This window comes from Etheostoma spectabile, chromosome 16 (genome assembly GCF_008692095.1).
Source record: "Etheostoma spectabile isolate EspeVRDwgs_2016 chromosome 16, UIUC_Espe_1.0, whole genome shotgun sequence".
NCBI classification, from domain to species: domain Eukaryota; kingdom Metazoa; phylum Chordata; class Actinopteri; order Perciformes; family Percidae; genus Etheostoma; species Etheostoma spectabile.
In genome coordinates this window covers 227,290-239,095 of record NC_045748.1, presented here as the reverse complement: position 1 = coordinate 239,095, position 11,806 = coordinate 227,290, and the positions used below count along the sequence as shown (strand labels likewise).

The window sequence follows — 11,806 nt, the reverse complement described above, 5'->3', positions numbered from 1 at the left end:
GTCCAAGTTATCCTGGATGAATTTAGCTTGGACTCGGTTGCACGAAACCAGATTGAATTAAGCCCAGCCAAGTAACCATGGAGATTTATTCTTTGCGGCTAGCCTGGTCCAGAGCAGGCTAACAGCCAGGCTAAGATTAATCCGGAGTCTCATGTGTCAAATCAGTGCTGCTCTGATCCGAAATAAACGTGTTTAACAGTTATTGCGTTGTCTTCTGCATGTGTTCTGCTTTATTTTTATTAACATACATTAGCCTACTTGTCACTATTGTTGCGGTTTGATTTAACCTACTACAGCTGTTTAGATGGAGAAATGGTTGCACTGCACCCTGATGCGGAGTGGGACTTTCGGTGGGACGGTAGTGTGTCGAGGGGCCCTGGCTTGCGGCGCTGCCTGTGGCTGCTGCCCGGTGCGGGGCCCGGTGCCCGGTGCCCGGTGCCCGTGCCGGGCCGGTGGCTATTGCCTGCCAGCAGACTTGCGAGTTGTGTCAGTGTCCACTCTCTCTGTAAAGTAGAGATGAGCAGCGCAGCGTCCGTGGTCTCAGCTTCAGGTTTATACGACACGCTCCGGAGATTAAGTGTGACGATATAATGTAGCAATATTCTAAGATGATATTAATTGCAGACGGTCAGAGACCATACATTCATGATTTCATTTTCTTGTTGCTTGCCTTCTCTAGTAAAGGGTAGTTTGTGTGTATCCTTAATAAGGGCCAATTGTTTTTTGTTATAGCTTACATTGGTTTCATAACCTTCCTAATAAGTCTCACATCACCGACTATAACGTGGCCTACAGCCACGTAGGCCATGTAGTGTAGTTTACATTCATCCACGGGAACCCACAATGTCTTAATCTTTTTATTTTGGTGCGGTCACTTGTCAGAAGAATAAAAAAAACATGAATATTGTTTACATATGCTCACAGGTGTACGAAGTCACTTACTTTTTTCTAGTTGTGTCCCTTTGATGTTCTATATGAACCTAATTGTACAAAGAATTAGGAATATTATAGAGATTTGTGCATGGTTGTAAAACATGTTCTCACGTTGTGAATAAGGGTTTGAAATTAAGCCTAAAGTCCGTAGGGTCCATTTCCCAGGAACATAGTTCCCCTGCTCCTTTTGAGGCAAAGTAGATATTTTTAAACCCTCACACATTCAGTCGGGTCCGCTATGTTGGGCTTTTTTTCTCCGTTTGATAGAGCCGTATTTCCCTTTTTCCATATTCTTCCCCTCCTCGTTACTGTCCATTAGAAGCTGTGCTCATTGGTGACATTTGGCGCATGCGTCTTCTCATCTCTGCATCAGTAAATCTTGATCGATACAGTGGTCTATTTGAGAAAGCCGTGAAGTGCACTTATCTGGCTATCTCCACTGGCTGGACATAGCTCCACCTGTTCATCCTTGCTCGGCAAACGTGCAACCGATTAAGCCGGGATGAGCAGATCACTAAGTCAAGCTGCGCTTTTTCATTTTATCCTGGATATCTATTCTACTTTCGTGCAACAGGCCCCTGTAGTTTCAGGGGTGGAGCCACATGTTGAAACATTCTGGGCTCAGCCCAAACCTAGGGGCGGCTCCGCCGGGGACATTTTTTCCCATTTATTCTACGCACTATTTTTCAAACCATGATAAGAAAATATAAAAAATATCTCCCACCAATAAATGGTAATTAGGGGACTAACATCAAGAAAAATGATACCCCATACCTAATGTATGCAACTCCAAGACTTTAGGGACCCCAGTATGCAGAAATGTTCAAATACATACTATTTTAGAATAGGCAGAAATAACATTTTTATACTGCATGACTCTTGCCTCAGACTGAATGGTATTATCATAAAGACTGCATGTCTGTAGAGGGTTCAATGTTAAGGTTTTTGCCCTGTCAGGTAAATTCTACTTAACCTAAGTCAATTTTTACTGGCCCCTTTACACTTTTTTTTTTTTTAGTGGTTATAAATCATGACAAAACCTCAGTTGTTATGGTTGATGTTAATTACAAGGTATAAACACATTATGACACTATCAGATAGAGTTAAAGTTCATACTAAAAGTGGAGGCTATTATTTAAAAAAACTATCAAATCTAATTGCAATAATTAAATTACTGGGGCCGGGTTTCTATCAGTCATTTCTTTGATTGCATACATTTTAGTTACCCCAATCTACTATAGCTCTACAATGCAGGTAGGCAACAGTAATAAAAAATAGTGTAGGTGTAATGATCCTGAGCGTGGTCACAGTTATGCTGAAAGTTATCACAGTAAGAAAGAGGTTCTAGTTCAGTCTTTAGACAAACTACAATCATTTTTACTACTGTAGTCCATTCAGCATTGACGATATCCACAGGGCCAAGAACTACGGTTATTCCACGAGACGTTCATCGCTGTCATCACTCTGCCTGAGGAGAAACTGCCGTACGCGTTGTGTTTATATTTGGTTGTCATGACTTTGCGACCACATGTCCGAACGGCCAGTAGGTTGTTATATTTAGTTGCCGGCGTGGCGCTTTATTGCCCCGGGCCATCGGGCAATCCTTATGTTGAGCCCTGCTGTAAAGGGGAGACTTGTGGTTACCATAGAACCCATTTTCATTCAGATATTATTAGTGGCAGAGGGACCCTTTAAAATGGCTATGCCAGTTATCCCTCGCAAACATTTTGCCTAGTTTGGAGTATTCAGCCCCCTTCAACACAAGCTAGCATAATATCAATTACTTCGTAGTTTATATGATACCAGTTGCTCCAGCTTTAAAACGTACCCGACACGCCTCTAAAGGACAGTAATGTCAGCCAAAGAGATTTAAGGCTTTAGAGAAAAAGAGCCCAGAGCCAGAGCAAGTAGTTCTCTCATCCGAGAATGTTGCGTGGACCAGCCAGAACCTCCTTCGCAGCGCTGTGGGAAGAAGTTCTGGCAATGCAAGACTACTGCACTGCTAATGCTATCCTCTACTGACTTTTTGTTCCTGTTTTGACACCAACAGGAGTTCATCGTGGATGAGCAGGAAAACCAGAAGGACGAGAAACATCCTGCGGAGGTTCCTCCGAGTCTGGCTAACTTCATGATCATCTGCAGCCTGGGCGGCAGCGGATACCTCATTTACTTCGTGTGGAGAGGTCTCAGGAGTTTGCCAACAGGACACGCCTCAGCTGGTATGAAAAGAACGAGGTAATGATGTCAGGCGGCTTTGAATGAAGCAGTCAGATTCTGACAATGATGCTGATACTGCTGACTCTAGTTTTGGACAGTTGGAGATATATGTCTCGCTGGGACGGTGTGTCTCCTTTGTTTGAGACACATCGCTGAGCTGGAGGACTACATCCTCGAATCGCCCTCAAGTGGCAGCTCGGACGCATCTTCGCCCTCTTCCTGGGAAACCTTCTACAACCTCTGTTCGCCCTGTTTGATGAGGTCAACCAAGGTATGGCAGCAGTGTGTTGGTTTGTGTGTGTGTGTGTGTGTGTGTGTGTTGCTGTCTGTCTTGTGTCATCGTTGACTAATTACCTCGGTGCCTCATAGCTGGAAGAGGAGGGGTCCATCAAGAAGCGACCATCTGGGCCATGAAGGAGTACTACGCCAACTACACGGGCTGGTCAACGACAGCAATGCCTCCACCCCCCATGAACGGCTGTGTATCCGAGGACCCTGCTGGGAGACCGCTGTCGGCATGTAATGAAAATAAAACTAGTTCCCTTTTTATATGACACCTAAACACAAGCCACAAGTATTTCTGAATAGTTGTCATCATTACATGATTATAAATGTCGTTTTGTTAGTAGTGTATCTTATGAGGATTATTTGCAAAAATACACTGCAATTTCATCCAGTAATTTGACCTTTTGATATCATGCATTTTAGGTTCATCTTGTTTTCGCACTTTTCTCGAGCCAAAGTATCATTGATAACTTAAAGTAACCTTAAAGTTCAAATAAAACGTTTTTAAAAGTTTCTGACAGCAAAAAAAACACCATGCTGGTAATTCCACAACTTCTTTCTGTTAATGATTAAATTCCTCACCCTGAATGAGGAATCATTGGTTTCTTGGAGTCTGTGTTTTAATTTGAACATGATATCTCTCTTATAGTCACTAGAAAAAGTAAATTAGTCCCTTTATGACAAATGTTCTGAACACTGTGTGAGATGAAAGCTTTTAAAAACATTTCATTATTCTGACTTTGTGTTCTTCTGGAGTTGTGAAGCTGACGGTGTGGACATCCAGGTGTCTTACCTGACATCTGATTGGTGACTTGCTCGAGCTGTCATTGTTCGCTTCCTCAACTAACTGCTGGTGCTGGGACCTGGAGGCTGGATTTGTGAGTCTGACTGCTGAAGCATTTAATTTCAATGGTTTACTTAGGTGAGTCTAAACTGATCCATAGTAAGTAGTGAACTCCATTTCTGTGTGCCTGTTTCTGTACAGTATGCATTGTGGGACAATAGTGTCACGCAGCAATGTTCCTTTTCACAGCACACCTTTACAATTGACATTTTCATTTACATTAATTGTGATAGTAGGAAAAGCACTGGTGTTACTTTTGATGAAGTTCTATTTAAGTGTCCAAGTAGGGCCTTGAAATGAAGAAGCTAACTGGAATCAGCCATCTTTACTTTATTATTTACACCTGTGCTTTTCCCACTTGTCAAAATTTTATTTGTCCAACACTTTGGTTTAGGGTGACCCAGTCTACATCCATGACGTTCCAGCTTTTTTGTGTTATAATTCTAAACTTGGTGGATTTCTGAGGACTATGGGAACTGCTCCTCAGATCTCTGCAGGGTAAATTCAAACAAGTACCTTCCCGAGGTGATTTGCAGCGGCACTGGGGCTCCGTCGGCGCTTTGCGCACCCCCGAGACGATAGTGATTAGTTTAAGAATTGCCATAAACCAGAGCAAGTTTTTCACCATCCCAGAATGTATGTGGACTAGCTGGACCCTCTTTCACAGCGCTGTGGAGGAAGGTCCGGCAATGTGAGACTCAGGTGACCAGATGGCCCAAAACATTTGTGATAGTCCGAATTTCAAGTAGTTATCCTGAATCCTGTCCTGTTTGTCAAGAAAATTAGAAGAAAACCAAGTTGTAATAATTATAGCCACAGAATAACACAGGTGAATGCTCTTCCCCTTTTTTGTTTTTAGTGTAGGAGGTGACAGGGAAAGTGTAGATTCAGTCAGCCAAGGGAAAGAGTGATCTGACATGCATGCCGCGCAGACAGAGTGACAGGCACCGCACCGCACTGATGAAAAAGAAGAAAAAGTGAATTTACATTTACAAACAACACAGTCATTGGTTTCTTTTTCCATTGACAGACAGGTTACTTCATGTTCATGACAAATATTATACATTTTAGTGTGAGTTTGCTTTCAGGTGTTTTACTGTTGTGGCCTACCCATGTACAGTACTGGGTAAAACGCTGACATGTGCTTCTCCTACCGCTAACTCTTATTTGGGTGGAGTCAATCTCAGCACTTTTTTCAGTATTTCAAGTACAGTCCCTTAAACTGTAAGTGAATAAGTTTAAGTAAATGTAAGTCAATCATATCTTGTCACTTTCAGCCCTATATGAGAGTTGACATCAGTGGTAATGTACTTGGATTGGTCTCATCAAGGATGATCTGGTACAAACTTTATTTTTACACATATATGCACACACAGTTTACAGTGTGTTTCTGTGTGGGCATGTTAGTGTGATGTGTGTTATGTAAATTATGTTTCAGGGTGTCTCAGACCTTGGCATATAAGTACTTTACTGACCAAAACGTCCAAGGTGATTCTTGGTATACACACACCAAAGGTGTCACATAGCTTCATGTTTTTTAGCGTGCAACAGGGGATGAAACCAGAAAAGGCTGGACCCACCATAGGACAGGAGACGTAGTAACGTGGGACAGTAGCCTAGTGAGCCACTATATGTATATGTGATAATATATATTATATATATATATAATATATATATATATAATATACATATAGTACATATAGTTGCTTCACCTTTTTTGGCGTGCAACAGTGGATGAAACCAGAAAAATGCTGGACCTACCATACGGACAGGAGACTGGTCAACGTGGTACAGTAGCCTAGATGAGCCACTATCGTATTATGTATATATATAATATATATTTATATAATTATATATATATATATATATATTGCGCGCCGTCAAAGCCTCACATGTTTAAAAAAGTGGAAAACGCTCCAAAATGTAATGTGTTTTCCTTAGCCATGCTACTGAAAACTTGATCAAAATATAATAGCAACACTGTAAACCACATGTAGTAGTTGTTACCTGCAACATTTGTTTTCATAGTATCACTCAACAGGTTGTGATTGCTAATAAACTAGCAGTTTTATCGCACACATATTGACAACTCTATTACAGTACAAGTGTTATATGCAGGGAATCAAAGCTAGGGCGCAGTGGCAGAGTTTCATATGTTGATTTGCTTTCACACTAACTTTGTCAAACCACTCCAAAAACTGTAAATGTAAATGTCACACGGAAACGGTTGCTGGTGTGATTGGACAATGAAATTGCAGGCTAGTAAATGCACTGTATTTTGGCCACTTCCCATATTTAAGATTGTGGTCCACTTAAGTGAACAAAACTGTAGAGCACTTGGAAGCAGCTGAGACACCGGTTGAAGCGCACCAGAGTTTGGTGTTTAGTCCGACCACACCAGAGTTCTAATGAGGTTTTGCGACACCCCAAACAACCAGGCTATCCCACGAAATACTCCAGGGTTTGGGTCAAACACGACCAAAACTGCTCAGAGTGAAAGCACCAAAATGTGTTGATATCCAGGGATAGCAAAAGTATTCATTTCCTACTTAAGGTAAGTACGAAAGAAAAAACTGTAAAAGTAGAAGCACTGATTTAACTTCTTTTACTAAAGTATGAAAGTAAAAGTATCCTTGCGAATAACTATGCAAAGCTACCTGGACCCAACAAATCTGCTAGGTGCAAGCTGAGAAACTTGAGTGGACATGGAAAAAGGCTCTTAATGCCATTGGCTACTATTAAATGGATAGGCCAATAGGCCTACACATCCATATATGATTAGTGTGAGAGACTGGGACTCCAGGTTAATAACGTTAAGACTGAGCAGCCACGATAAGAATTCAAACTGGAATCTGTCGAGAATTCAGGCCGAGGATGATCAGGAATGTTTGCTGCTTGTCTCCCAAATCTCTGGATGTCAGTTTTCTTCATTTTCAATCATGTGCCTTCATACTACTATGTGCTAATGTTAGTGCCATCAAGCCGCAATGATTTGCCGCTGATCAATGCCGCCAAATCTGTTGGTCATTTTGTAGTGGTGCTTCAAACAACGTACAGTAGCCTACTGTATTACCATCCAATTAGATTGAATATGGTGTTAATGAAGCAAAGAATAATAACAGTAACTCAGTGAAATTATTTGTAACTTTAGGATTAGGACTGAAAACTGATTTGGTTTCAACTTGCCCCAGGGTGTCTGTTAAAACACGGATGGAGACAACTTTCTCTGTTGATGCTTTATTACAATCAAGCCCCATGCAACCTATCTAACAGGTGAAGAAGACAAACCACAAATCACTAGTAAACTTTAAATGTCCCAGAACTATAGACCAATACAACAGGTTTAAAGAATGACAACATAAGTTATAAGAACTTAGAGTTCTCAAGGACACACACAACAAACACACACACACACACAAACCAAACAATCACAACCGATTATCTTCCGATGGGACAGCTAGTCTTTCTTTTCTCTTTTCTGTGTCCGCTTGCGGCGTGAGACCGTATCCACCCTATTCTCCGACATGACAACCTGTTTTACAAAATTAAAGTAACGAGCCAATTTTGTAAAATTAAGATGTAGAAAGTACCGATATTTGTAAAAGTAAGAAGTCGCCACAAAAAATAGTAAAGTAAAAATATTACAAAAATCTGTGATCAATTAAACATAACTTAAAAGCTTTCATATTGGGGAGCCCTGGTAGCTCACGGTACAGCGTGTGCCCCATGTACCAAGGCTCAATCCTTACGGCCCAGGGTTTGATTCCGACCTGTGGCCTTTGCGGCATGTCTTTCTCTCCTTCCCATTTCCTGTTCTAAAACTGCCCTATCAGTTATAGGCCAAAATTCCCAACATAATTAAAAAAAAAAGAAACTCATATTGAAAAATTCTTGATGTCATGTTGTGGTGTTTTTCAGGATGGGTGCGTTTTATGCTCTCGGGCTGGTCGGCATCAACGTGCTTCGCCTCCTCAGCTCCATGTATTACCAGTGTTGGGCGTAATGGCCACCAACGTCCCCCACGAGAGGGTCTTCAAAGCCTCCAAGTCCACAACTTCTACATGGGCCGCTGCTCCTATCCTCTTCTCAGTTTGTTACCTGTTGTCTACACCATCATGACCCTGCCGCCCTTCGTTGACTGGGCCCCTTCAGGTCACGCACAGAAGACATACTCAGTGTTTTCCCTAGATTGTGTAAGACTTATGTTTGTGTATTTGCCGTTGGTTGAGGGTCCTTTCTCAGAAAATGTATGTATTTCAATTTTCCCATTTTTTTGCATCTCTTTGTAGTCGTGTTGTGTCTCTTTTTGGTCATTTTTCTTTGGGGTTGTTTTGGGTCTCTGTTATTTAGCAACCTTTGTAGTCGTTTGTTCTTTGTGGTAGTTTGTGTCTTTTCACATAATTTGAACCAATATTTGTTCCAGATCTGTTCTAATACATTGGAAAGCATATTTCTAAATAACTAACACTCAAAGAGCATAAAGACATAACTTGTAATATCCATCCATCCTTCATCTGTTATCCGGTATGGGTCGCTTGTAATAATGTAACATAATTTAATAACCTTTTGATTGCTTTATCTTTGTAAGAAGGCTTTTTAACTGTCAAGACAAGTGGTGGTGCAACTCAAACAGGAGAACAATGGAAAGCATCAGAATAGCAATCAGACTTTACCAAACAGTGTGTCTGCAAATGGCAAAAGCATTGTGGAATGAAAACATGCAAAGCAATAAAATGAACATTAGTCAACATATTTCAAGCTTAGTAAGTAACTGTGATTTATTGCATATTTTTCCCAGTAACTGTATAGATTAGTAATTTTTTGCAATGAAATACATGCTTCTGTTACTTTACCTGTAGTGTAGTTGCTCCTCAACACTAGTTACAGGGTTTGTACGGGTGCTTTAACTCTTGAAAATGCTGAATTTAGTTGTGTTTTCAAGGTTGAAAATTTGTTGAATTTTGGATACATGCTTGAAATGCTTGACTTTCTCTTGATTTTTGCAACCCGTTCAACCAAAATTATGATAATCACGTAAGAACAGTGTCTGTGCTTTCTGCGGAGCGAGCAAAGACGGGCTGTCACAGACCATGGTAAAGTGGTTTTATATTGGAAGGTAAACTCCATAATGAAATAGATAGATGTGTCTATACTAGCCAACACCAATTTAAAACAACTCACCATGGTCTGCCACAGCGAGTGGTGGCCCTGCATCCGGCAAAGACTGAAATTACAATTAAAATGGATTACAGGTTGATGTTACTGTCTCAGATTTGATCAACCTTGTACATATCAAAAATGTGTCCAAAACGAAGACCATATATATTTCGCAAAGTTACTTAGACAGTGAACATTTTGAAAATAAACTTGTTTTGTTTAAATATGTGATCCTTATGCTATTACAAAACACAATTGTGGCTGTTTATAGCATTATGTCTGTTAATGTGACAAAAACACTTAAATAATTTTGATAATTTTTGTAGGTGCTGGAAAAAACTTTAAAATGGATTTGAAAGTGCTGAAAAAGTGCCTGAATTTTACCTGGAAAAGGTGTACAAACCCGTGGTTAGACATGAGCTTGTGCAAATACACACCACACACACACACACACACACATTGACCATGCATGTTTTGCAGTGGGAAGCAGAAGATGTTTGATGTGATCATGAGGACGATCGACCGGACTGCCAGCTTCCTGGGAACCATTTTCAGCTATGCAGCCAACCCTGGCCTCATCATACAGCTGGTACTGCTCATGGTGTAAGTGTAGAAGAGGCACGCATAGCCGCCACAGCGTACAAGTGTGTAATTACAAAAGCAAAGATTAATCGATTAGTTGTCAACCATTTTATCGCCCAACTATTTTGACTAATGTTTACAGTATTGGTTGGAGGTGATTTTTTTCAAATGAAAAAAAGCACAAATTCTGTAAATTCAGCATTCATACTTTCTTTACTCCTTTGTGACAGTAAACGAATACCTTGAGGTTGTGGACAACAACCAACACATTTGAGCGTCATGTTGGGCTTTGGGAACCTGACATATTTTCCCCATTTTTGTAGACCACACAACAATGAGAAAATCAACAGTATTAATGACAATTCAAGTAAACGTTTAGCTGCAGCCCTAGTACTAGAGTGTGTGTCTTTGCAGCATGTGGAAAAACACCCCGCCACTACAGTGTGAACATTCCTTACATAGCCGACTGGCATCTATATTGCATCTGTGTCTGAGGCTTAGGCTGACTCCCCGAGACTCAACTGAGTGGCGCTGGTGACCGTACGTGTATTCGATTCTTGCCTGAGTGTAGTCATATAGAGTGACGTATTCTATGGAGATAGGGAATGTTGTCCGCAGACAAGGCATTCTTATTATAATATCTGCCCCCTGACGAGTTGATCGCGTAAACGGGAGTTTGGTGTTTTTTGCTGCCATGCTCCGAACTGCAGATTACTGACCCTGACTCATTTTTAACGTGGCCCGCAGGTCCAAAGTGCACAAGTATCAAAAGCTAAGTCGAAAACATACGCGAATACATGCTCTATGTTGTATGATATTGACGGTCTCTAACTAGAACACGCTAGTCAAAGTGATACGTTCACACATGACCATCCGGCCTCTGAAGTTGCGCATGGCCACTAGATAATAAACGTGTTGGCTGATCCCTACAACTATCCCAGCCAGGCAGAATAAAGAGGATTTGGGTGAGGAACGTCGCAGACGACGCTGTGGAATGTTTTCTGCGGTCAATGGACCATAGTAATTAGATACAGCGTTAATGATCCTAAGACAGACATGGCCTCCCATATTACAATACCAAGCTTTTAACATTAGCAGTTTTCCAGTGTCAGATCGAGTGAGAAGCTTAGTATATTTTTGACCATTTCATGTACACATCAGGATGCTGAAATTACTAGAGCACCAAATGTGTGTCATACGCACCTTGAAATAGTCCATAACCACGTTCTGCTTTTTGTCCGGTTTGAGTCAATTTGATAGAAACTCGGTGCCAAGATGATAAAAAAAACAAAAAAAAACTACCTGAACCTTTTACATCCAACTTTATATTTCTTGATATTCTAGATTGTGTCTTCAGTAGAAACAAACCGGGCCTGGGGTGAGACCACAGTCAGGGATGGGACATTCAAAGTATTAAGAGCCGGACACAGATGGTTTGTTTCAGCTCTTTATGGAAGTTGTTAACAATTATAAGAAACAGTAGAAATATTGTCATCTTTAAGCACATTCTGACCTATATTTAACTTAATTCGAAACAAGAGTTTATGTGGCTCTAATTATTTTCTCTTTCTGAATGTCTCCTAAATGCTTTTTTAACCCACTGTTTCAGTTCAACCACTTCTTTCTCTCTCTCTCTCTCCTTCTATCTCTCCTCCTCCCTGATGCGGAGTGGGACTTTTCCCGGTGGGACGGTAGTGTGTCGAGGCTGCCTGGCTTGCGGCCGCTGCCCTGTGGCTGCTGCCCGGTGCCCGGTGCCCGGTGCCCGGTGCCCGGTGCCCGGTGCCCGGT

General features: G+C 41.3%; 1 protein-coding gene across 1 annotated transcript in view; it reads left to right on the top strand.

The window, feature by feature from the left end:
* The window catches only part of tmc2a (transmembrane channel-like 2a), a 41,291-nt gene that overhangs the window by 13,854 nt on the left and 15,631 nt on the right, over positions 1–11,806 (top strand). The gene's annotated exons all lie outside the window — the stretch shown is intronic.